This window comes from Ovis canadensis, chromosome 17 (assembly GCF_042477335.2).
Source record: "Ovis canadensis isolate MfBH-ARS-UI-01 breed Bighorn chromosome 17, ARS-UI_OviCan_v2, whole genome shotgun sequence".
NCBI classification, from domain to species: Eukaryota; Metazoa; Chordata; class Mammalia; order Artiodactyla; family Bovidae; genus Ovis; species Ovis canadensis.
This window is the reverse complement of record NC_091261.1, coordinates 72,186,561-72,211,214: the sequence shown is the minus strand read 5'-3', so window position 1 is coordinate 72,211,214 and position 24,654 is coordinate 72,186,561. Positions and strand designations below refer to the sequence as shown.

At 43.0% G+C, this 24,654-nt stretch overlaps 1 protein-coding gene across 2 annotated transcripts in view; it reads left to right on the top strand.

The window, feature by feature from the left end:
* Window positions 1–216: 216 nt before the first annotated feature.
* RPH3A (rabphilin 3A) overlaps window positions 217–24,654 on the top strand; it is a 277,387-nt gene continuing 252,949 nt past the window's right edge. Inside the window, exons 1-2 of one of the 2 annotated variants that reach the window (XM_070289353.1) lie at window positions 217–346; window positions 21,440–21,524. The gene's annotated coding sequence lies outside the window, so the exon portion shown is untranslated. Of the gene's footprint in view, window positions 347–21,439; window positions 21,525–24,654 lie in introns of those variants that run through there. The other variant, XM_070289352.1, reaches the window with a different exon arrangement.

The following is a 24,654-nucleotide window of genomic DNA, read 5'->3' as shown; positions in this document are numbered from 1 at the left end:
ATAGGACAATGCATTTAATAATACTTCCAACATCCACTCTACTTTGTTTGGTCCCAGAGGGGTTAAATAAACTGGCTAAAAGTCCATCTTAGGCACCCTTTAAGTCACTGATTAAAAATCTTGCTCATTCTAGCCAGCAGTTCCTTTTGAGAGTGAAAATGAAAGTTGACTCCTCCACTCCAGCCCAACTCCACCTTTCCTGGTTTTCTCTTTGAGGATATTTAGGAGGGGGAGAAAGTGCTCCTAGAGGGACAGCAAGTGACCCCCCCACCCCCCGTGCCTCCCCGCTTCCCCACCTGCCTTCCACCAGTGGCGGTAGACCACTGTGTATCTGGGGACAAGCAACGTGAGTGAATGACTGAATGGAGGAAGGCGGAGTGGGTGAATGGATTCTGCCAGCCAAGAAGCCCAACTGCAGAGACAACTTATAGGCGGTGGTGGAGAGGGGATGGAGGAGGGAGATGGTCTTCCTGATCTTTGAGCTTGGCTCCTTAACCCTTTCTGAGCTTCCCCTCGTGCACTGCTCCACATCTAAGGTCTGAGCGCAAACGCGGGTGTGTACGTGGGGGGTTGGTGGGGGAGGGTGTTGGTGATCGAGGGTCACGCGCAGGTGGCTTTGCAGCGGTGGCGGTGGTGGCAGAGGCGACAAGGCTGGAGGAGGAGGACGAGAGACGCGGGCTCTCCGTTGCTGCGGGAGGGTAAGGTGGGCTGGCGGGGAAGGGGTTTGGTCAGGGGGAGGGGACTGGTCACCGCAGGTCCTACCTCCTCGAGCGCTGAGTCCGGGAGAGTGGGGTGTTATTTGGGGTGGGGAGGGGAATGCAGGACGATGTCCTCGGGGCCAGCTGGAGCTGGAGGATGCGCTAGAACTGAGGGTGGGGCGACTACGGTATTGGACGGCGGGATCCGACCGGAATTTGGGGGGCGGGTCCCCAAAGGGTGTGCTAGTGGCAGCGTCTGCGCGGAAAACAGGTGGTCGCCAGCAACTGGTCCCTGGGGCTCAGTGGCCTGTGTCTCCAGCGGTGCCCCTCTTCCCCAGGTGGGCAGGGGGTTGGCACCTGGCCTCGGTAGCCTCCTGTGTTGGGTGCACGCCTTCTCCATAGGTCCCGGGGGTTGCCTGGCATCAACTGGGACACTTCTCCCTCCTTGGGCCTTAGTCAGCGGTCTTTCAGAGGGAGAGGAAGAGGGGAGATGCAGAAAGTGCTGTTATCTGGACTCTTAAGGGCCAGTGAACATCAGCCTGTGTGTATCAGGCTGTTACCCTGGTCTTCACTTCTCACCCCAGGGATAGTGGTTTCCATACTCAGAGGGGGTCTTCCTGGCCTCACCCACTGACAATATTCTTGAAATTTCATCTTCTAAACCAGGGATGGCAAACTCAGGTGCATACAAGGACCAGGAGATAAATAATGATACCAAGCCTTACCTGGTCCCAACTGGATACCAGGCACTCTCTGGAGAGCTTTACACATATCCATTTACTTAATCCTCACCCTACCTCAAGGTTGCTACTTGTTATCATCCCATTTCACAGATAGGAAAGCTGGTGAAAGTTACTTGCCCAAAATCACATGGGTAAGAAGTACCAGGTCAGGACCAGATGGGCAGGGTGGGTCCAGGTTCCAGACTTTGAACCATTGTGCTGAGCAGATGGACTGTGGAATCAACTTGGAGCCCCACCAGAGAGATTCATGTTTCCAAGCAGGATTGTGAGCCCAGTGTGGCCAGATCATCTGATTTCTTGAGAAGAAGAAAGTGGGACATTTTTGTAAAGTCATCTTTAGATTTTGACAATTGACTTAAATTTTAAAACACTTTTTATAATGGGAAGTTTCAAACACACAAATAGAGAAACTGATATAGTAACTTTTTTTTTTTTAATTACTGTGTGAGCCAAATAAAACATGTTCAGTAGCTACCTCTGTCCTAAACATGTCTGGGTGGTCACTGCCCTGATCTGAGCCCTGGCTCTTCAAAATGTGGTCCTGGTTCAGCAGCATCTGTATCAGTATCTTTTGGAAGCTGGTTATAAATGTTGAATCTCAGGCCCCATCCTAGACCTACTGAATTAGACCCTGGATTTTAATGAGATCCCCAGTTGATCTATATACATATCAAAGTTTGAGAGACACTGCTCTAGGCCTTTTTTGCCTGGATAGGTTATATTAGTCTCCTTCCAGATAGATCTTCATGTCTCCAGATTCATAATCTTCTATTGATCTTAGAGTTGAATTTCATGCCTTTGATACCCTAAAGCTCTGGTCTGGCCCAAGATAATTTGGTGGACTAAGTATTTCCTTTAGGAAGGTTTGATCAGGTTACATGATAGAACCGGCATTGTTCACACCAGTCTTATCCCTTTACAGGCCCCTGAACAGTTCCTTCTTGTAACTCTTACAGAATTGCTTTGAAGATGAAATGAGATAATATAAGTAAGAGTATTTGTATATGTTTTTATTAGTCTGGATTCTTTCAGTTAAAAAGATAACTTAAAGCTGCTTATGCAAAACAAACAGGGATTTTTACAGCTTGAAGGCTCAGAAAAGACTAAGGGGGAAAGTTTCAGGTACGGCTTGATCCAGGGGCTCATCTAGTATAGTTGAAATTATCTTTCTCTCAGGGGGCTCTCCTGGACCAAATAGCTTGAAATTGGGAACATGGTAGTGGTTACCAAGAATAGTGGGAATAAATGTTTGTTAGGAAAGGATTATGTAATTGGAAACTGTATTTATTTATTTATCATTCTTAGAGTTTTTGTCTGATCTCTCCTATTAGACTGCAAGTTCCTTGAGAACTGTGGCTCTGTCTTCCTCATCTTTGCATCCTCATAAGTCAGACATACTGCATTTCACATAATGATGCTTAGGAAATACTGAATCAAATGTAATTGACTCAAGTGAAGTAGAGATTCAGTCTCTTAGACACCAGCCTCAGGCAAGGAATCTCTCTCCTTTTGAACTGCAATGGAAGTCACTGTTTGCACACTTCTGATATAAAGAACATCACAGTCTTTGACTTTACTCCCCTTTGTTTTTCTCACCACTACCCCTCAATTCAAAGTCATCTTGTCCCTTTGCAGGTGCCAAACAGTTAGGAAAATGGGCCCAGCATGAGACAGTTTCAAAGTGCGCAGCATTTTGTTATGGAAAGGTAACAGGGCTTTTCTCAGTGTGGCCCCAGCAATAATGGCTGTCTTCGATAGTTACCTCAGAGCTAGGGAAGCAAACAGAAGCTTTCAAAAGTATGTGTCAATCAAAGGGAGCTACTGATTCCCCATTTTCTTGGAGGCCAAGATTCTTTTGACAGGCAAAATTATGACTGCCAGCAGCTAGTAATTTGTCTTAAAATAGCAAAAACCAAACCAAAAAAACCCCATGGAAAACAAAAACAACAACAACAAAAAACCAACTACCCAATCAAAGACTCCAAAATCAAACAAGCCAAAATCAGCCAATCCAAACTAAATTAACAATAACAATAGATTGTGGAGAAATCTGGGAAGGTCTACAGAAGTGTTTTGGAGGGAGAATGCTTGGAGCTGGATTTCTGTTGGTCTAATCTGAATGCGAGAAAAAGTGAGATGTATAAACATGGTCTGAGGGACTCAAATAGATGGCCTATGAATTTCATCATTAAGAGTTTTGATGGGTTCAATAAACTTCTCTTTAAAAGAAACCATGGAACCATGCAGGCATATCAGCTACTCACACTTTAGTCTGAACTAGCCACTTTCTGACAGCTAGGAGTTGCAAACTCAACTGCTTACAGGGTTCAGGCATAAAATGTCAACAAGTAAAGTAGGATGGGCCAGGAAAATACAAGAGTGGTAGGATGTGATGAGTTGGAGAGTACATGCTCCATCTATAGATGTTAGTGAGTTCAAGCTCATACTGCTGCTTGCATGATAGGCCAATAAATTGGCAGATGAGTTGTTGGGGCAAAAGGAATAGTGACTTTATTTGGAAAGCCAGCAGACCAAGAAGATGGTAGTCTAGTGTCCCAAAGAACCATCTTAAATCACAGAAGGAAAGGGGAAGTGTGCTTCAGACTTCTCAGAAGGCTTTGTTCCCTAAGGGAATTACTTGACAATAAAATTCTTCCTAGAGGGAAAAACAACAACAACATCTTACCCAAGTTAGCATTCAGGCTGCTTCTATGCTCAAAGGCGAGTGGTTGATTATTGCAAACTTCACCCTGTGAGAATCCTTTGTTTATGCAGCTGTCCGTATAGGTCAGGTCACCATATTCCTGTAAACTTCCAACATGAGCAATGTTACTGTTTTACAGTTTTTTCATCTCTATATGATGGAAATTTGTTATACCTTTAAAGGACAGAGCCTTGGAAATGGGCTATCCAGTATATTTTGGACTATAGGCAACATTCTTAATCTGTAGCAAAAGCAATAGAATACAGGGGTTAAAGAAATACCAGTAGAGCCACTATCAAGTCAGATTTGCTCTTCCCTGTTATACAGGGAGCAGCTGCAACTCAGCTCTGGGCGATCATTACCATGAGAAACTACAGGCTCAGCGTTACTGTATTTTGGCGGACAGAGTCAGAAATTTAGAACTTTACATGAACTCTTTCCATTTTTAAAAACATATAAAAATTTTTTTTACCTTGTTTATTTACTAGTTCCTAACTGAACTGAACTGAACCTTTCATCACAGCTTCCTTTGATAATCTGGACATTTTATGCCTGAACCCTGTAAGCAGTTGAGTTTGCAACTCCTAGCTGTCAGAAAGTGGTTAGTTCAGATTAAAGTGTGAGTGGCTGATATGCCTGCATGGTTCCATGGTTTCTTTTAAAGAGAAGCTTATTGAACCTGGGAAATTCACATGTGACTTCATTTTGTATACAATTTCAGAGGCCTCCTTCCATTCCGCTGTGTAGCTCAAGGTTGGCAGTGACTCCTCATTCTGAGAATTAGATTGTGGGTACCCAGGGCTTCCTTGTTGGCTCAGCAGTAAAGAATCTGCCTGCAGTGCAGGAGATGCAGGAGTCTTGGGTTGATCCCTGGGTTGGGAAGATCCCCTGGAGGAGGGAATGGCAACCCACTCCAATATCCTAGCCTGAAAAATCCCATGGACAGAGAAGCCTGATGGGCTGCAGTCCATGGGGTCTCAAAGAGTCGGACACAGCTGAGTGACTAAGCACAAGCCCAGACCCTTTGAACTGCATGGATTGCTCTCTGGGATGTGTCTTCCCCGACATTCTCCCCTCCCTCACCGCTCCATTCTCTTCCCATTTGAAAAACTCCTCTCTCCTTCCCTTTCATCTTTCTTCTTATATTTTAAAAAATTCCAGTAAAGTCATTGCTTTTAATTTTTATGATTTAACTGTATTGGTATAATACATCCATATAGCTGAGAAGTCAATTATCACGTATTTATAACAGAATAATCATATTTCCCACTTCTTTCCTAGTCCATCCTTAGAGGCAACTACTTTCAACCCCCTTAGCTGATTCTTACAGCATTTCCCCATCTTCATACTTCTAATTTTGATTTTAACATATATTTCTAGTTATTTCATTCACTCTTTTAATAAGTAATTTATTAATTAAATTACTTATGCAAAGCCCTGTTGAGGAAGGGAGCATGGCAATTTCAGGAACCATTTTCTTGGGTACTTGGAATCATACTCTTTTTTAATTTTTCTGGCTGTGTGGCTTGTGGGAACTTAGTTTTTGGACCAGGGATCATATCCATGCTCCCCTGCAGTGGAAGTGCAGAGTCCTAACCACTGAACCATCAGGTAATTCCCTGGAACTGCATTCTTTAACTGAATGAACCTTCACAGCAGAGACTTAGAGGCAGTGTGGTGAAGAGCTGGTTCATGGGTTCAAATCTTTTCTACCTGGCCCATTAGCAATGTGCTCTTAAACAAAACATAACTGAGTCACACTTTTCTTACCTAAAAAATACTGTTACTAAAACGTAAAGAGTTTTGTGGTGAGCACGACATGACATAATTCTTGTAAAGTGTGGCCCAATGCCTGCCACACAATCAGTGGTCAAAACCTGCCTGCTGATATTATTATCGCTATTTTTTTTTTCCTGTGTAAATATAAGCTGAAAGAGAAAAATCTAGGGCAAATTTCAAGTTTGTGAAGACCAGTGAAGTCTGGGGGACAGAAAAGCTTTAGTTTGTGCTGATGAACATGTGTGATGCATTCAGGTCACAGTGGAGAGAAAGAGCACACAGGTTTTGAGCCTGGCATTTCCCTGGCCTGCAGGCATTAGTCCATGTAATAGGAAGTGCTTCAGAGCCACATGAAGCTTCACCCTCATTCCCTGTTAGTACTCTCTGGGCAAGGGGCAGAAAATGGATGCTTTGGGGACCAGCTTTCCTAGAAAGCACCAGAAGACTTGCCTCCACGTCCAAGGCTCAGAGTCCTGGGAGTCTAACTTTCTGCCGGAAAGCTGTGTTGGTCCTTCTCTTCCTGTCTTGCCTGGGATCCTAACAACCCATTTTATTTTGACTTTGCTCTCAATCTCACTGGACACCCTGAACCCGGGTGACAGAGTGATTATGGTTTGCTGCTGTGATGATGACGACGTGATGAGGGCTTTAAGGTTGAAGGAAGATGGGCACCCACTTCTCACTTCCCCTCTTACTCCATTGCTCTCTGTCAGTTTCTTTGTCTTCCTGTCTGTCTGCCTCTCAACCTCTCTTTGTGTCTATATATCTTTGTCTGCCTGTGTCTCACTCTTTTTGTCTGTCTTTCTCTGCTTATCTCTCCGTTTCTCTCTATGGACTTTATATTAGACTCTTTCTGTCTCTCCTCTTTTTTTTGACCACACCCTACAATCTGTGGGATCTTAGTTCCCCTACTAGGGATCAAACCCATGGCCCCAGCACTGAAAGCATCTAGTCGTAACCACTGGACCACCAGGATATCTCTCTGCCTCTTTCTGTCTCCCCTGGCTTCCTTACCCCATCCCTAATACCCCATCTTTCCTATTAGCGACCCCCCCAGCTTTTTTCAACAAGCTATGACTTTAGGAAGAGTCCCCTCCATATGAGGCCATTTTAATCAAGGGCTTCAGTTCAGTTCAGTCGCTCAGTTGTTTCCACTCTTTGTGACCCCCACCATGGACTATGGTATGCTAGGCTTCCCTGTCCATCACCAGCTCCTGGAGCTTGCTCAAACTCATGTCCATTGAGTCAGTGATGCCACGTCACCATCTCATCCTCTGTCATCACTTTTTCCTCCTGCCTTCCATCTTTCCCAGCATCAAGGTCTTTTCCAATGAATCAGTTCTTCACATCAGGTGGTCGAAATATTGCAGTTTCAGCTTTAGTATCAGTCCTTCCTTTTTTTTTTTTAATTTTTATTTTTTATTTTATTTTATTTTATTTTTTTTAATTTTTAGTTTTTTATTTTTTAAATTTTAAAATCTTTAATTCTTACATGCATTCCCAAACATGAACCCCCCTCCCACCTCCCTCCCCATAACATCTATCAGTCCTTCCAATGGGTATTCAGGACTGATTTCCTTTAGGATAGACTGGTTGGATCTCCTTGCAGTCCAAGGGACATTCAAGGGTCTTCTCCAACACCACAGTTCAAAAGCATCAATTCTTCGGCGCTCAGCTTTCTTTATAGTCCAATTCTCATATCCATAAATGACTACTAGAAGAACCATAGCTTTGACTAGATGGACCTTTGTCAGCAAAATAATATCCCTGCTTTTTAATATGCTGTCTAGGTTGGTCATAGCTTTTCTTTCAAGGAGTAAGCCTCTTTTAATTTCATGGCTATCCCATTTGCAGGGGATATCCCTTCTCCAGGGGACAGGCGATCCCTTCTCCAAGGGGTAGCCTATCCCTTCTCCAGGGGGTCTTCCAGACTTGGGAATCGAACCAGGGTCACCTACATTGCAAGCGGATTCTTTACCAACTGAGCTATCAGGGAAGCCCTAATCCAGGGCTTAGCTAACATAATTTTTGTATTTTGTATATCACAGCGGCAGGGGGAAGTTAGCTGGCTTGCTAACTTTTAGCAAAATAGTCTTTTTATTAGCAAATTTGTGCAGAGTGGTTTGCAAGATGTGAGATGTGACTAAAATATTAAATTCCTAAAACTGGCAAAGCACTAATGGATCAGGGAGGTAAATTATAGAAGTGTATTCTCCCACAGGAATTACACTGACATTCAAAATTAACTTTTCTTAATTCTGTGTCCACTCATTACACACCAGCTTAGAGGGGGGAACATTTAAATCTCAGTTCTTGGTGAGCTCCCTAATAGAAGAAAGTAGCAGTAATTAAGTTAGAAGGTAAAAATTGTTCTTTGGTTACTTCCTGCAAGTTTTCCTCCCTTGGGGAATATTACAGAGAGGAAATGTTTTGCAGAGTCTTGGCAAAATTAAGATCGTCAGCCTTTAGGGAAACGGGCAGGTCTAGAGATAATGTGAAATGTTTAGGAAAAACGATAGGTAGCTTGGGAAGTTTTAAGATTTTTCCTCCCCCCCTCCCTTCCTCCTGCCTTCCTTTTCCTTTTAAATTTTCCTTTCCTCTATGTTATGTCTGGGTCAGTAGCCTGCTATACCTGAACCCAGACTGACATCAAGATAGCTGAGTTTAATTCTGGCTTTGCTGCTGTGTGACCATGGGAAAGTTATTCAACCTCTCTGGGCTTCAATTTCCTCTTCTGCTGAGTCAGAAGTTTTGAACTTGATGACCTCTAACATTTTTTCCGAGGTCTAAAATTCTTTCATGCACACACCAACAAATGCTTAATTTTTAATATGTATTTCCCTCCTGTTATGAAAAGGACAAACACACTAAATGATTTGAGGAGAAATAAAAAGAACAAATGAAAACTCTCCATAATTCTAACACCCAAAGAACTGCCATGAACATTTTGGTGCATTTCTTTTCATCTTTTTTTGCTATACAGTTTTGATATGCAGATTATTTTCATTGTACATAATAACAGGTTTATATGCTTTTCTGTTAGCATTTCCTCCCTATGCATGTCTGTCTGTCCTTCCTGTCTTTATGAACAACATCCTTAATGGGTACATAATATTTCACTGGGCAACTTAATTTACATAACCACTCCCTAACTGGTGTCATACTGGTTGATGGCAGCTTTTCTCTTTTAACGCTACTGATGGTGGGATGACTCATTTTCTGAAGGCTCCAGGCTACATTTTTTTCAGAGTCTGAATAGAGAGAATTGAAGTCTGGCTTCACAGCAGGCCTGTTCCATTGCAGCCCCACTGGATGAATCCGGACAACAGATGTGTTTTGTTCAACTTGAAGAATATTTTTAATAACTTTATTTAGTTCCCACTTTACAAAAATCAAAGAGATCTCACAGAAAAATCCAGATCTCCAACTTCTCTTAGAAATTTAAAAATAATCCCAAGTAGTAATGCTTAGGTGGTATTGAGGAGCAACTGCCCCTTTAAGTCGGTCAGTGTCTCCTATTGGTCCCAGTCCTGTGAGGCCATCTTTCTCCTTTGAGACCTCTGTTGATTCTTATTGGATCTGAGCTGAACCCAGGTACTGGTTAGGCACAGGCCATGATATGCTGAGCTTTTTACTCAGAGCAGGACCCAGTAAATAAATCCTGGGCATTGTGCCATGTCAGGCTGTTTTTACAGGTGTTGTGGGAATTGTGTGGCTGAATTTCTGTGCTCTGCATTGTGTTTTAGTGATTTGTGCTTAGAAATGAAATCATTGCTTGGTTGCGGCCAGGCTACAGGGGTGGATAACTCTCAAGACTCCTACCCTGGTTTTGAGAACAGTTCTGTGATGGACAGTCATTTATTTCTTTTTTCTCTGTGGTTTTATACATGTGTCTGCTGACTTCTGAAGTCTTAATTCAGGAGCCTTGGCCAGCCCATCCACAGTCAGACCCTTGCTGGCACATATCGGAATTGTAATTATGTCCTTGTGTGTATCCCCACTGTGGCAGAGACAGTAATGCTCATCAGACAGCCCATGTTCTCAGCTGCATTCTTGGTCCCTTTGCACTTAAGTGGAGCCTTGAGGCTAGTTCTGGCTGATGGTCTATGAGCAGAGAGTGTGAGTCGCCTCCAGGCTTAGGCATAGGAATGGTTATGAGTACTCTGGGTACTTTTTTCCTGCTGTGTGAATTGTGAAGGCCTCATGTTGAAAATGTGGAATCAGAGCACTATTTTCACCTGGATTTCTGAGTTACCTGGAACCACAGCAGACTCTGTGCTAGGGGACAGTAAATTTTTATTGTACTAAAGCACTGCGGTTTTAGTGTATTTGTTACTGCAGCATAACCTAGCCTAAGCTGACTGATACATTCTCTATCAGAAATAATGAGCAAGGGAACTTCTCAGGTGGTTGAGAACTAACATTTATTGAGTGCTATCTATTTTGTTATTTATTTTCCACATTTAAAAATGAGGAAAATGAGGTCCAGGGAAATTAGGTAGTTTGCTCAGGGTCATAGAACTATTTAATACATAGTTCTGCCAGAAGGCTTCCTATCCATCTTTTCAATTGTCTCTAGGTATTAACTATAATGCCTCCTCAAGGAAGTCTTACCTGATCACCAGGTTAGAGTGCTTCTCACTGTTATGCTGCTGCTAAGTTGCTTCAGTCGTGTCCGACTCTGTGCGACCCCATAGATGGAAGCCCACTAGGCTCCCCAGTCTCTGGGATTCTCCAGGCAAGAACACCGGAGTGGGTTGCCATTTCCTTCTCCAATGCATGAAAGTGAAAAGTGAAAGGGAAGTCGCTCAGTCGTGTCTGACTCTTAGCGACCCCATGGACTGCAGCCCACCAGGCTCTGCCATCCATGGGATTTTCCAGGCAAGAGTACCGGAGTGGGGTGCCATTGCCTTCTCACTGTTATATGATCCCCCAAATCCTGGTACTCCTCCCATATAGCATTATCCCACATAACTTCTCATCGGACTTTAACTGCCCTAAGAATAGTTCCTGTGTCTGTTTTGCTCAGTGTGATATCTCCAGCATCTAGTACACTGCCTGGAGCCTGGTAGGTACTCAATGTATTTTTGTTGAATAAAAGAGAGTCAGAAAGTTTGAACTTGGGTCCTTACTGCCACTAATCAACTGTGTCATCTTGGACAAGTAGTTTTCTCTCTCCAAATCCCAGTGTTTCCAGTAGGACTAGGTAGATGTTTGATTAAATCAGTTCCTTCTGGCTCTGGTGTTTGATTATTATTTCATTCACATAATCTGTTCCTTCTTGGAGTCTAATTTTGGGTTGCTTTCCAGGCTCTTTAATTCCATATTTATTCCTGGAATAATTTACAGAGTTAGGCTATGAACCCAGGCAGTCTAACTAAAGAGTTCATGATTTTAACTGCTCATGTCACCTATCTACCTACCCACCCACCTGTTTATTCTATTGTCATCCATCCATTCATTCATGCAGTCATTCATCCATCCGTATACCCCACCATTCATCCAATAATCCACAGGCATTCATCCGTTCATTCATTCATCCATCCGCCCACCTATCCATCCATTTATTCTTCCAGTTTCTGCCTTCCTGGTGCTCTCATTCTAATGAGTAGAGGGCAATTTCTCCTCAGCGGCTGTTGACATGAATGTTGAGATAATGTTCAATGTGTGAGCTGGAGCTCTTTAGCTGATTTTATTGTATTGGTTTTTATATCCTCATGGATAATATAATGCTGCTTTGTTTTTACTGTTATATGTAAAGTTATTAATGAAGTCACCAATGTTTATTGAGTACTTACTATATGCCAGGCATTCTTAGGTGCACACAAGACCCAATTTGTTTCACAAGTCTAGAGGATGTCATTCACATTGCATTCTAGGTGGTCTTGGAGTTGCACAAATACATGGGACCATGTATTTGCCACTCTCCTGAAGGAGTCCACATTTCAGCATAGTGATTAAGAACTTTGGGCTCTAGATCTGAACAGCCTGGCTTTGAGTTCTATGTCTGCCACTTATTGGCTATGCAAATCAAATCATTTTACCCCTCTATATGTAAGTTTCCTCTCCGATAGAATAGGGATAATAAAAACCATTAATTCAGAGAATTGTCTTATGGCAAAGAGTTAACTAAGGCAAAAGTTCTCAGAATAGTTCCTATATAAAATAATTACTCAGAAAAGATGAGTAATTAACTTAGATATATCTCTCACTAGGTTGGTTTCCTTAACAGTTTTTCATATGGGGGAATGGAGTCAGGAGCAGAAACAAGTTTAACCCGATATGATCTGCTAAAGTCAGAGTCGAAGGTAAATTGATTAGTAACTGTCTATTGATATAGAGGATATGTGTTTTATGCAGCGAAGTGCTTACCCAAGTTGACATAAATCAAGTATAATAAAGAGTCGGAGTCTGTATTTGATGTTTGACCACCAACAGCTTTCTCCCTCCTCTTTCCCTGTTTGTCGCAGTATCTGAGGAAGCCAACTGTGCTTGCTCAGATATTGGAGTAGTTCAACCATTTATGTTAACCTCACCCATATATTTCCATGACTTAATATATCTGTGTAAACTCACAGGAAAAGACTGGAAATGTATATAGCAAACTGACTACAGGGGAGAGGAAAAGGGAACTGAGATTCCTGGAGAAAGGTGGTGTTCAAGAGGGTCTTTATTTGTCATGTTTTAATTACTATAAAAATGGGACTGTTTTTTAATGTATTTAAGAATCTGTTATAAGAAAAAAGTAAATGACCATCCTAAAACTTTGAAATTGCTCAGTTGTGTCCGACTCTGCGACCCTATGGACTATACAGTCCATGAAATCCTCTAGGCTGGAATACTGGAGAGGGTAGCCTTTCCCTTCTCCAGGGGATCTTCCCGGCCCAGGGATCAAATTCAGGTCTCCTGCACTGCGGGCAGATTCTTTACCAACTGAGCTATCAGGGAAGCCTGGATGGGGGTATGTGTGTGACTGATGAGTTAGGAGAGCCTAGAACCCTTCCTACCTATGTCAGAAGGTGCCTGAATGGGGATTGTCATTAAAAGCACAAAAAGCTGATCAATTGGGTTGTCTTCTGAAGAGAGGCTGTGTTAACTGAGGATCTGTAGAATTGAGTCCAGGGCCTCCAGACAGGTCAGTGTATGTGCCCAGAACTGTCCACAAGAGCGTTCCTAGACTAGTAAGCAAAAGAGCCTGTTTATACATTGGCAAATGCCTAGAATGCAGGGCCTCAAGGTTATGAGGCTTGTGCAGAGTTGTGCTTAGTTGTTCATTGATGTCTGGCTCTTTGCCCACGGACTGTAGCCCACCAGGCTCCTCTCCCCATGGAATTTTCCAGGCAAGAATACTGGAGTGGGTTGCCATTTCCTCCTCCAGGGGATCTTCCCGACCCAGGGATCAAACCCATGTCTCTTGCATCTCCTGCATTTGGCAGGCGGATTCTTTACTGCTAGCACCACCTGGGAAGCTGGGTCCCCCCAAAAGCAGACCCTGAGACAGGGTTTCAGTGCAAGGAGTTTATCTGATAGGTGATTCCACGAAGCACTAGTCGGGCAGGGAACTGAGACAGAGAAGGGCAGTAAGCAGTAGCATCTTGCTGAGGGCAACTGGGAGGCTGTATAGCACGTGCTTCACAGTTCCTCATGGTGTGCAAAGCTGTGTGGGTGAGGAAGAACATGTCCTTTACTCACACCAGTCATTATTGAAGGGCTACTCCTGATGCATTCTGAACACTGGCTTAGCAGGCTTCAGCAGCCAGAGAAAGACCTGGTAATGAATCATAGGTATTGACAGAAGTTGTCACATCAGTGTGCAAGGGATAGTGAGAGGGACAGCAGTAGTGTATACTATGTTTTCTGGTACAGGTTTGTAACAGGAAGAAAATGTGCTTGGTGAAGAAAATGAACTTTTCTTCCCTAAGCACTTCTGAGTCTCAACAGCAGTCAGTACACTGGCCCTCTGATTTATACATTGGTCTTTTGTGAGTTTGGATAGTGGGAGTCAAGAGAGACAGCTCCTCTGGGGGAGTACACAGCCAGAATTGAATTCCGTAGAGAAACCTAGACCGAGTTTGGAAACTTAAGAGATCTTACCAGCCAGGGACCATGAATAAGTGAAGTGGGTGGGAGGAGGAGGAGAATGTACTTAGTGTGGTGCCTGGCGTATAATAAGTGCTCAGTAAAAATGATTTACATGGGGAAAGCTTTAAGGAAGAGGTGGAACCCAAGTGTAATGTGTTGCAAGGATGCCAAACAGAATAGGAAACTAACCAGGAGGAGGTGAAGCTAGAAACCTCCTTGCCTAACCCTGGCCTCTGTACAGTCCTTGTAATTAGGATGATAGTCATTTTCTAGTATTGGCAGCGATGACAGTTTCTTAGAGGTGAGGTTAATTGGTATCATAGATGTGTGACATCTTCCCATCAGACGTTTTAGATGCCAGCAATTAGCCTCTCTTTTCCGGGGAGTGGGGGTGGGGCAGCCATTAACCCTCTGTCTTCCTGGTGCTCTGCTGCCAGCATCTTTCCATATCGCCCGCCACGTTGGCTTTGACACATTAGAAGGGCCAACATGGAGGAAGACAAAAGTGAGTCATGGTGTCTGTGTAATAAGAGAAAGTTGACTTTCTATTCATGTATCTGAGATGAGATCTGGTTTATCCATCTGGTATTGTGATATCAGTGCTAGGAGCTTATGAGTCTTACAAAGGCCTGTGGCAATATTTGCACACTAAAAAAAAAGTGACCTCTGAAATATGAAAAGAAAATCATAAAATTAAAGAAAAAATTGAATTTTATTTTCCACCTAGCTTTACTGCGTTATATTGTATATTTTGTATACATTATATATACTCTATATTCATTGTATATACAAAAATGTATATTTTGTATACATTGTATAGTAAAAATTGTATATACTTAGGTTGTTCAATGTGATTTTAAGGTCTACAATGTGATGATTTAATATGTGTATACACTGTGAAATGATTACTGCAATCAAAGTAATTAACACATCCATAAACTCATATAGTTACCTTTTTGTTGTTGCTGTTGTTGGTAATGAAAACACTTTAGATCTACTCTTGGGACTTTCCTGGTGGTCCAGTGGTTAAGACTTTGTGCTTCCACCACAGGGATGTGGGTTTGTTCCCTGGTCAGGGAACTAAGATCCTACATGCCTCACAGGAGGCCAAAATATAAATAAAATAAAATAAAATAAAATAAAAATTCTTAAATAAAAGATCTACTCTTTTAGCAAATTTCAAGTAGACAATATAGTATTAATTAAAATCATGCTGTATATTAGATCGCCAGAACTTACTTATAACTGAAACTTTATATCCTTTGGCTAATAACTCATTCCCCACTCCCACACCCACCCCAGCCCCTGGTAACCACCTTTATCTCTGGTTCTAGGAGTTCTGCTTTGTATAATTAAAATTGATATGTGTTGCCTTTCGTGAAACACTGTACCCATTGTAATATACCTCAACTAGTTGATGGAACAGCCAATTGAAGAGGCGTCTGCCCCAGTAGAGTTGGGGTGTGCCACCCTTCTAGCAGGGGGAGGGGGAGCTCTCTGAACTCCGCTGTTTAGGGTTTTTATGGAGATCCCATCACAGACTTCCCTGTAGTTCAAACAGTAAAGAGGCAGGAGACCAGGGTTTGATCCCTGGATTGGGAAGTTCCTCTGGAGAAGGGAATGGCAATCCGCTCCGGAATCCTGGAGCATTCCATGGACAGAGAAGCCTGGCAGGCTACATTTCGTGGGGTCACAAAGATTAGGACGCAACTGAGCGACTAACGCAGTCCACAGTCCACACTCCACATCACAGACATCACGATTGATTAAATCATTGGCTTTTGATGATTAACTGACAACTCTAGCCCTTATTCCCTTCCTGGAGGTTGGGAGGGGTTTGGGGCTGCAAGTTCCAACCCTCTAATTATGTCTTGATCTTTTCATAACCAGCTTCCATCCTGCAACTCTCTAGGGGCTCCCATCAACTTGTCATCTCATCAGCATAAAAATACACTTATCACTCCAGAGATCCAAGGGTCTTAGAAGCTCTTGTGTCAAGAACAGGGGACTAAGACCAACTACTGTAACAAAAGATGCTCCTAGCACTCTGTTGGGGGTTTCCTAGATGGCTCAGTGGGTAAAGAATTGCCTGCAATGCAGGAGACACAGTTGGCATGGGTTCAGTTCCTGGGTTGGGAAGATCCCCTGGATGGAGGTAATGGCAACCCACTCCAGTATTCTTGCCTGGAAAGTCCCATGGACAGAGGAGCCTGGCGGGCTGCAGTCCATGGGGTCTCAAAGAGTCGGACACAGCTGAGGGACTAAGCACACAGCATCCTGTCATTTAGGAAATGACAAGAGTTCTGGGAGCTCTGTGTAAGCAACCAAGGACAGAGACCAAACGTATATATGGTATTATACCACAGTCACTAACTCAGTGGCTTTAGGTTATGGCTTGATCTCCTGATCCTTAGCTTCTGGGTGTCCCATGGGATGACAAAAGTTCCTTGGTTGCTGTGAGGCCTGAGTGAGTTAATACACTTGGAGGATTCAGAATTGTACTTTGCGGCTCCAATAAGTGCATAATTTCTTCACCCTGAGCTGTGAACCTAGAGAAAAAGGTTGCATAACTCAGATTTTGAATCACAGTGGTGCAGCTTCCCAGTGTTTATGGATTTAGGGCACTCCCTGGGGGTATAATTAGAATCAGATTATGGGAAAGGTAGATCCACCCTGCCATCTATTTCCCTCCTCTTAGTTTAAATACAGGCTCCACTGCAAGTCACTCTCCCCAGGTGAGCTGAATAATTAATGCCAGTTCTGATAATCCTGCCTGGCTCAAAAATGGTTCATTATTACTAATAACAGCAACTACCATTGATTGAATGGCTTGTTCTGTGCCAGACTCTGCCCTGAGCTCTTTTCTAGCATGGCGTCTAGCGTGAAGCATTCTCATAGAAACCTTAGTTCAAGTGCCACTCTTGCCTCCTCCAAGCAGTTTGTCTTCAGGCAAGTCACTTCCCTTTTCTCTGAGCCTCAGTGTCCTCATCTGTAAAATGTGATGACAGGAGCTGCTCCATTAACACAGTTGCGCTAAAGGTTAAATGCACTATCGATGCAGAACTTTTTTGCCTGAAGCCGGGCACGCCATAAGCACTTGATAAATGTTCTCTTTTGTTATCATCATGTTCCTCAATCCTGATGGAAGCCCTCTGAGGTAGATATGAAAATCGTTTGGCTCGTTTCATGTGGCAACACTCTGACAAACAGACGCCTTCAGTGTTTAAATCCGTTTCCCTTTATAATCTTTTCTTCACAGTGTATTTGGGAGTGGGGATGTAAATTAGCCCCTATCAACAGGAAAGTGGGTATATACATTAGATTCATGCCACTGAAAATGAACGAGCTCCGGCTTTGTGAATCAATGTGAGTGAATCCTCCAAAAAACATGATGTCGAGAGCAATAAAAGCAAGTTGCCCCTAAATGCATATGGAATATTATTTCTATAAAGTTTAAAACTATGCAAAGCAATTGAATAAAGTCAGGGATACACATTACACACATGGGGAGTAAAAGTATAGAGACACATGAGACCGAAAACACCAACTTCACAGCAGAGATTCCCTCCGCGGAGCTGGTGGGGGGTATGGTTGAGGAGGGGGCACACAAGAGCCTTCATATATCCTAGGATGTTTATTTCTTTTTTAAAAAAATATTTATTTTTGGCTGTGTTGTGTCTTCATTGCCGTGCAGGCTTTTCTTTAGTTGTGGAGAGTGGGGGCTATTCTCTAGTTGTGGTGCGTGATCTCATTGCGGTGGCCCAATGAGAAGCCCACGCTTGGCACGTGGGCTCCGTAGCAGCAGCTTCCAGGTTCTAGAGCTCAGGCTCAGTAGCTGTAGTATATGGGCTTGGTTCCTCCACAGCATGTGAGATCTTCCCGGACCAGGAATCGAACCTGTGTCTCTCCTGCATTGGCAGGCAGATTCTTTACCACTAAGTCACTAGGGAGCCCAGGATGCTTATTTCTTAATCTGCTGTTGGAGGCATTTATTATCTTTTATGTCCTTTGTCGAATAAAAAATATAGTCACAAGCTGAAAGTAGAGAGTTATTTTATTTGGTGGGAATGTTTAGGACTCTGAACGTGGGAGACTCCATCTCAGTAGCTCTGAGGAAACTGCTCCAAGGAGGCAGGAGGGAAAGTCAGGCTCTATACAAGTTTGCAAAAAAGGGAGCAGGCAGTTGAACATTGAAGATCAGGTATCAGTTTAAGAATTTAGCATTCTGTGTGTAGGAAGATGCAAGCCTCTGGGCTCACCCTTCATCCATTCCCTTCATCTGCGCTCAGCTATCTGGGGCCCATCCTATTTCCTTGTTTGCCTTGCTTCTCGAATTCTCCCAGTTCCTCTGCAATCACCGTGGAGGGTGGCAGCATCCACTGGATTGAAGTTTTGAGAGCTCTCATTCACATTTGGCAAATAAAAGGGGAAAAGTTGAAAGCAGTGACAGATTTCCTCTTCTTGGGCTCCAAAATCACTGTGGACAGTGACTGCAGACGTGAAATCAGAAGACGATTGCTTCTTGGCAGGAAAGCCATGACAAACCTAGACAGTGTGTTGAAAAGCAGAGATATCACTCTGCCGACAGAGGTCCGTACAGGCAAGGTTATGGTTTTCCTAGTGGTCACGTGCAGTTGTGAGAGCTGGACCGTAAAGAAGGGAGAACACCAAAGAATTGATGCCTTCGAACTGTGGTGTTGGAGAAGACTCCCGAAAGTCCCGTGGACAGCAAGGAGATCAAACCAGACAATCTTAAGGGAGATCAACCCTGAATGTTCACTGGAAGGATTGATGCTGAATCTGAAGCTTCAGTACTTGGTCATCTGATGTGAACAGATGACTCATTGGAAAAGTCCCTGATGCTGGGAAAGATTGAGGGCAGGAGAAGAGGGCATCAGAGGATGAGATGGCTGGATGACATTACTGATGCAATGAACGTGAACTTGGGCAAATTCCGGGAGCTGGTGAGGGACAGGGACGCCTGGGGTGCTGCAGTCCTTGGGGTCACAAAGAGTCAGACCTGACTGGATGACTGAACAACAAATTTGCATTTGATGGCTGTGACATTTCTTGTTTATTGATACGGCAGGAGATATTTTCATTTCACACCTTGAACATACAGCTCAAGTGGGTAACAGTAATTTTTAAAAATTGCACCCCAGCCATGAGGAAAGGAATTTAGGGACCCCCTCTGTATTCTTAAAATTCCACCACCCCTACCAACCATTAAAGATTCTTTAATCTTCCTGAACCCAAAGCTTCTCTCCACCCACCTCCATTTCTTCCTAGTGTCTCACTAACAAAACCCCCAACCCACTTGGCTCAAAATGGAGCTTCCTGGCAGCCAGGTTCTCAATTTGCATGTTAAAGGAGCACTTTTTTTTGCTTTCTCCACCTGTGTTTTAATTATCATTCACTTCCCTGGCTTCATTCTGTTCACCTCCAAACACTCCCAGATATCCGCTGGCTCTTTTGGGGGTGGGTGTGAGGAAGAGATGGCAGGAGGTATACTTACTACTGCAGAAATGGGACCAACCTTATCTGGCAGGACTGAGACAAGTCATCATACGTAGAGCTCTTCTACTCCAATCCCGACTTCTTTGTAAGAGAAGTTTTATTAAAATGCATACCAAAAGCAGTCTTGACGTGAAAAGAGAATGCAATATACTGCTCCTCACCCTCCAGCAGGCTGCCTAGTTGTGTGTGTGTGTGTGTGTGTGTGTGTCTGTTGGTTGTGGATGACTGAAGGAGCAACATTTGCCAAGTCGTCAGCTCTGGCCTTCTCGATAGCTGACCCTTTCATCTGGAACCCCAAGGTAGGAGAAGTTCTATCAATAAATAAGTACATTTTCCAGGTGGCTGAAACATACACCCCTGAGGTCATCTATATTTATATGCAGAACGCAAGGTTCAGAGAGGTTAAGTGATTTTTCCAAGGGAACACAGCTGGTAAAGTGGCCAAGCTGATATCTGGTAGATCAAGGACTGTGTTTCTATTTGCTAATGTGTCGTTCAAACTTTTCTATCTTACTGAGGGTGATTTTAATGACAGTCATTCCAAGAAACGCTTCCCTGGTGGCTCAGACAGTAAAGCGTCTGTCTGCAATGTGGGCGACCCATCTTATTAACCCATTAATAAGATGGAGGTAAGTGATACGATCTTCTGGATCAATCCCTGGGTTGGGAAGATCCCCTGGAGGGGGAAATGGCAACCCACCTCAGTACTCTTGCCTGGAAAATCCCATGCATGGAGGAGCCTGGTAGACTACAGTCCATGTGGTTGTGAAGAGTTGGACACGACTGAGCGACTTCACTTTCATTTTCACTCCAAGAATCACCCCCCTTTAAAAACTGTTTTGCTTTCTAAAAGAGGGTAGGGAAACAATTTAACTTTTTCCCTATGATATAAAATTCAGTTATGCATCCTTTCCAAAGTTATACTCTCAGGTGTGTTTGAGGGGCAGGTGGGAAAGAAGCTAACATGTATTCACCAATGACCACATGCCAGGCATCTGCCAGATATCTTACACATTCCTATTTATGTTCCCTATTATCTGTTATTATTCCCATTTGATAGATGGAGAAACTGGCTCAGTGTGTATTCATTATCGACCACTGTATAACAAATGAACAGCTTTAAACAACAAACATTTATGATCTTCCATAGTTTCTGAGGAATCAGTGTTTCAGGAGCAGCTTGGGTGATTCTGGCTGAGAATTTCATGAGGTTGCAATCAGAGGGTGGCAGAGACTGTAATCTCTGAAGATGTGACGGGACTGAAAAATTTACTTCCATTCACATGGTTTTTGGCCAGAAGCCTCGGTTCCTTGCCTCATGAATCTTTCCGTAAGCTACCCACATGACTTCACAGCATGGAATGATCCAGGAGAGACAGAGACCACAATGGAAGCCGTAATACCTTTTAAGACTTAGTCTCTGTACGTGAACATTGTCAATTTTGCTTTATTCTGTTTGTTAGGAGAGGAGAATTAGGCTGTACACCTCCTGAAGGTGGAAGTATTAAAGAATTTGTACCTTTTTTAGAACTACCAACTCAGGGAGTTGCCGTCAACTTGCCGAAGTTCACGAGGTTTGTAAGTGGTAGAGGTTAGATGCAACCATAGTTCTAGATGGTTCCACACTCTTTCTTTTCACTGTACTGTGATTTCTCCCTGACTGAGGAATGGAGAGCTGTTTGCCCTTATGCTTATTTTGCTGTTTGCCCAGACTGTGAGCCTCTTTATTTGCTTTTAAAGCTTTCCCCTTTCTATCTGCCTATCATCTATCGCATCTAAGCAACATCCTTCTTATTCTAAATTAGAATTTTGAATCTCTTGTGAAGTTGGGGAACCTGGTAACTTTTAGTGTGAGTTGTGTGTCCATTGAGAGTCAGTAGACTCTGAGTGACTATTTGGGGTTTCTTTTTCATCAGGTGGCATTTATAACATTTTGGAGTGCTGTGAAAGCTTTCTTCGTCTGTTCCGGATTCTTCGTCTTGAAGATCATTGACGCTGTGGGTAAGTTTTGGATGAAATAATGATAATTATAAAGGTCTATTTAACTTATCCCTTGTATAACTCTTCAGAGTTTTCAAAGGTCATTTATACACAGCATATCACCTGATTCTCACTAAAAACCTGTTAATAAGATGGAGGTAAGTGATACGATCTTCTGGATAAGCTATGTTGAGCCACCACTTATCTGTGTAGTTTTGTTCTCTGGGTACCTGCTTGGTGCTGACTCCTTCTTGCCTCCAGGCCACTCCTCTGCTTTTTTCCGAGGTGTGACAGTAGACAGAGCCATAGGAGTCTGTGGTCTTGGAACTGTAAGGGGAGGGAAAACTTTTCTTCTCCTCTCTTAAGTTATGTCTTGCGGGACTGCGATTAAATACAAGCGCCAGATAACCGAAGAAAAGACAAACAGATTTTATTCATATTAATATTTTTATGTGTACAAGGGCTTCACACAAGTGAAAACCCAAAGAAAAGGTTAAATTCAGGGGTTTATATGCCATCTTAGCGAAGAGTGATCAATTGTGGAGAAGTGACTAGTCCAAGATAAAGCAGATTTGGGTTTCATAAGGGTGGTAAATTGGACGAAGGTGATAGGCAATATATGGTAGACAAAGGCTTATTAAGATTTGTTATGCAGACTAGACTCAAGTAATCTCTAATGATAAAAGTGGTTCTTTACTTGGTAGGGGAGAAGAGGACACTTCTATATGTGGAAACATCGCACTTTTACAAGGAAAACTTATGCCTTATGTTTAGACAGAAAGAGGAGGGTAGAGAGCTCTGCCTGTGTGTGCTATTTCTTCAGTTGCATTCAGCTTGAGATAGTTCTTATGTCAAAGTAGCATATTTGTGGGTGGTATTCTGATCCGTTTCAGAGTTAATATTCTAATTTGCATTTACTCTTGTGAAAAGAGCATAGGTTTGTGTTAAACTTGGGTTCAGATTCCAGCTTTACCATTTACTAGATGTAGGTCCTCAGGCAAGCAACTTTATTTCTTTGAGTCTTGGTTTTCTCCTCTGTAAAATGGGGATTAAAAGCAATACCTACTTCACTGGACTGTTACAAGGATTAGATGATACATAAAAATGCTTAGCTTAGCGATTGCAAGGTAGTCAACACTCAAAGCCACCTTACATTTCTGAACACACTTGCCCTTATAAAGTCACTTCTCTGTATACCAAGATCTCAACTTGCTGCGTGACTTGGAGAAATTCCCTGGCCTCTCAAACTACCTTCACTTCTAAAATGAGTGGGTTCAATTGCGTAATTCCCGAGGTTCCTTCCATCTCTTAACAATTAACACCTTCAGATTGTCTATACAGCAAACCCATACTATTTACTAAAAAAATCTATTCATTATATCCTGCTTGCCTTTGCTTGCTGTAGTAATTTTATATAATAGTTGCACAGAATTAATAGAAGCCAAAGGGGTTGTTTTTTCACATGCAGAGATTGAGCAACACACTTATGTACATAATTACCTTTTCTTTTCCTTTGCAGTGTAGGAGGGCATATTGAGAAGTTTGCAGTGATTTGTTTCCCCTCCCATTGGCTCAAGGAACTGGCTAATGCAGTTTTATGTTAATTGGAAGACATGCTAAATAGCATGAGAAAAAGAAAGAGAGGCACTCAGTTAGAAAAAGTGCTTTTTAATCATCTACCTAAATGAGAATGTCTGATGGGTTTGCAGGAATTTCTGCGGCCCCCTGAGGGAAGCTTTCCTGTCCTCACTAGAGTTGATGAATAACGGATTCCAAGCAGGGCTCTGCAAACACCAGCAAACTATTCTTCCTGAATCCTCTTTCCAATTTCTTCTCCCCCACAAATGCCTAGCTGTGATTTTGGCCTGATCTCTTGTCTCTTAAATACACTATTCTTTGCTCAGCACGTGCTTCATTTTATGGCTAACAGAAAGGCAGTTTGATCTGAAGTCACCCTCCTGCTCTAAAACCTTCAGTGCTTCCCTATTGCCCACTGCATTGAATACCAGCTGCTCAGCCCAGAATCTTCACTTTCCTGGGAAGCCAAAACAGTCGACTTGCTTCTCCCCACACACGCCCTGGGATTTAAAATTTTTCCCTTAGGATTCATTCTCTTCCCTCCAACTTCTGTGCTCTTCTTCCCTTTCCTATTTTTCTACCTATCACCATCACACTCAGATTACCAGGACCCAGAGGCAAAGGATTTCTTTTCCAAGAAGACTTTCAGTTCCCTGTCTGTTCTTTGAATCACTGTTATGCTTGATTTCAGGAGCTCAGTATCTAGATAAGTGGTTCTGAGCACAAGCTTGGTAATCTGACAGACCTGGGAATGGACCTGGTTTCCCTCACTTACTGTGCTACCTTGGCAAAGTCACTTCCCCTCTCGAATTTTTAAACTTAACTGTCTGTAAAATGGGGTTAATGATATTTACTTCTTTGTGTTGTTGTGGGGAGTAAATGATGCATATGAAACAGGGTACTGCCTGGTTCATGTTTATTTTTAGAAGCGAAATGTATAATAATGTATTTTACATTTGTTTCTTCCTACTCTTTGGAAGCCCGCACCACAGTCAATGCCCACTGTCCTCCATCCACCACTCCAGCCAGAGTGCTAGCTCCTTGCAAACTCATCTCTATCACTGGCTGGTAGAATTGTATCATGGACTTTAATTCTTTGTTCTTTCTTGTAGCCAAGATTTGTTTTGGTTAACATTTGCTGTCTTCAATGAGAAGGATGTAAACAAAATGTAAAAGTATTATATTTGGAATTTTTAACCCTGCTGCTTGCTGCTGCTGCTAAGTCACTTCAGTCGTGTCCGACTCTGTGCGACCCCATAGACGGCAGCCCACCAGGCTCCCCCATCCCTGGGATTCTCTAGGCAAGAACACTGGAGTGGGTTGCCATTTCCTTCTCCAATGTGTGAAAGTGAAAAGTGAAAGTGAAGTCGCTCAGTCGTGTCCGACTTTTAGCGACCCCATGGACTGCAGCCCACCAGGCTCCTCTGTCCATGGGATTTTCCAGGCAAGAGTATTGGAGTGGGGTGCCATTATATTTGGAATGTTTAACCCTAAATCAGTGTAAAAGAAAGTTAAACATTCACATGTTATATTCTATAAGTTGATAAAAATTATACTCCCAAAGTATTAAAGC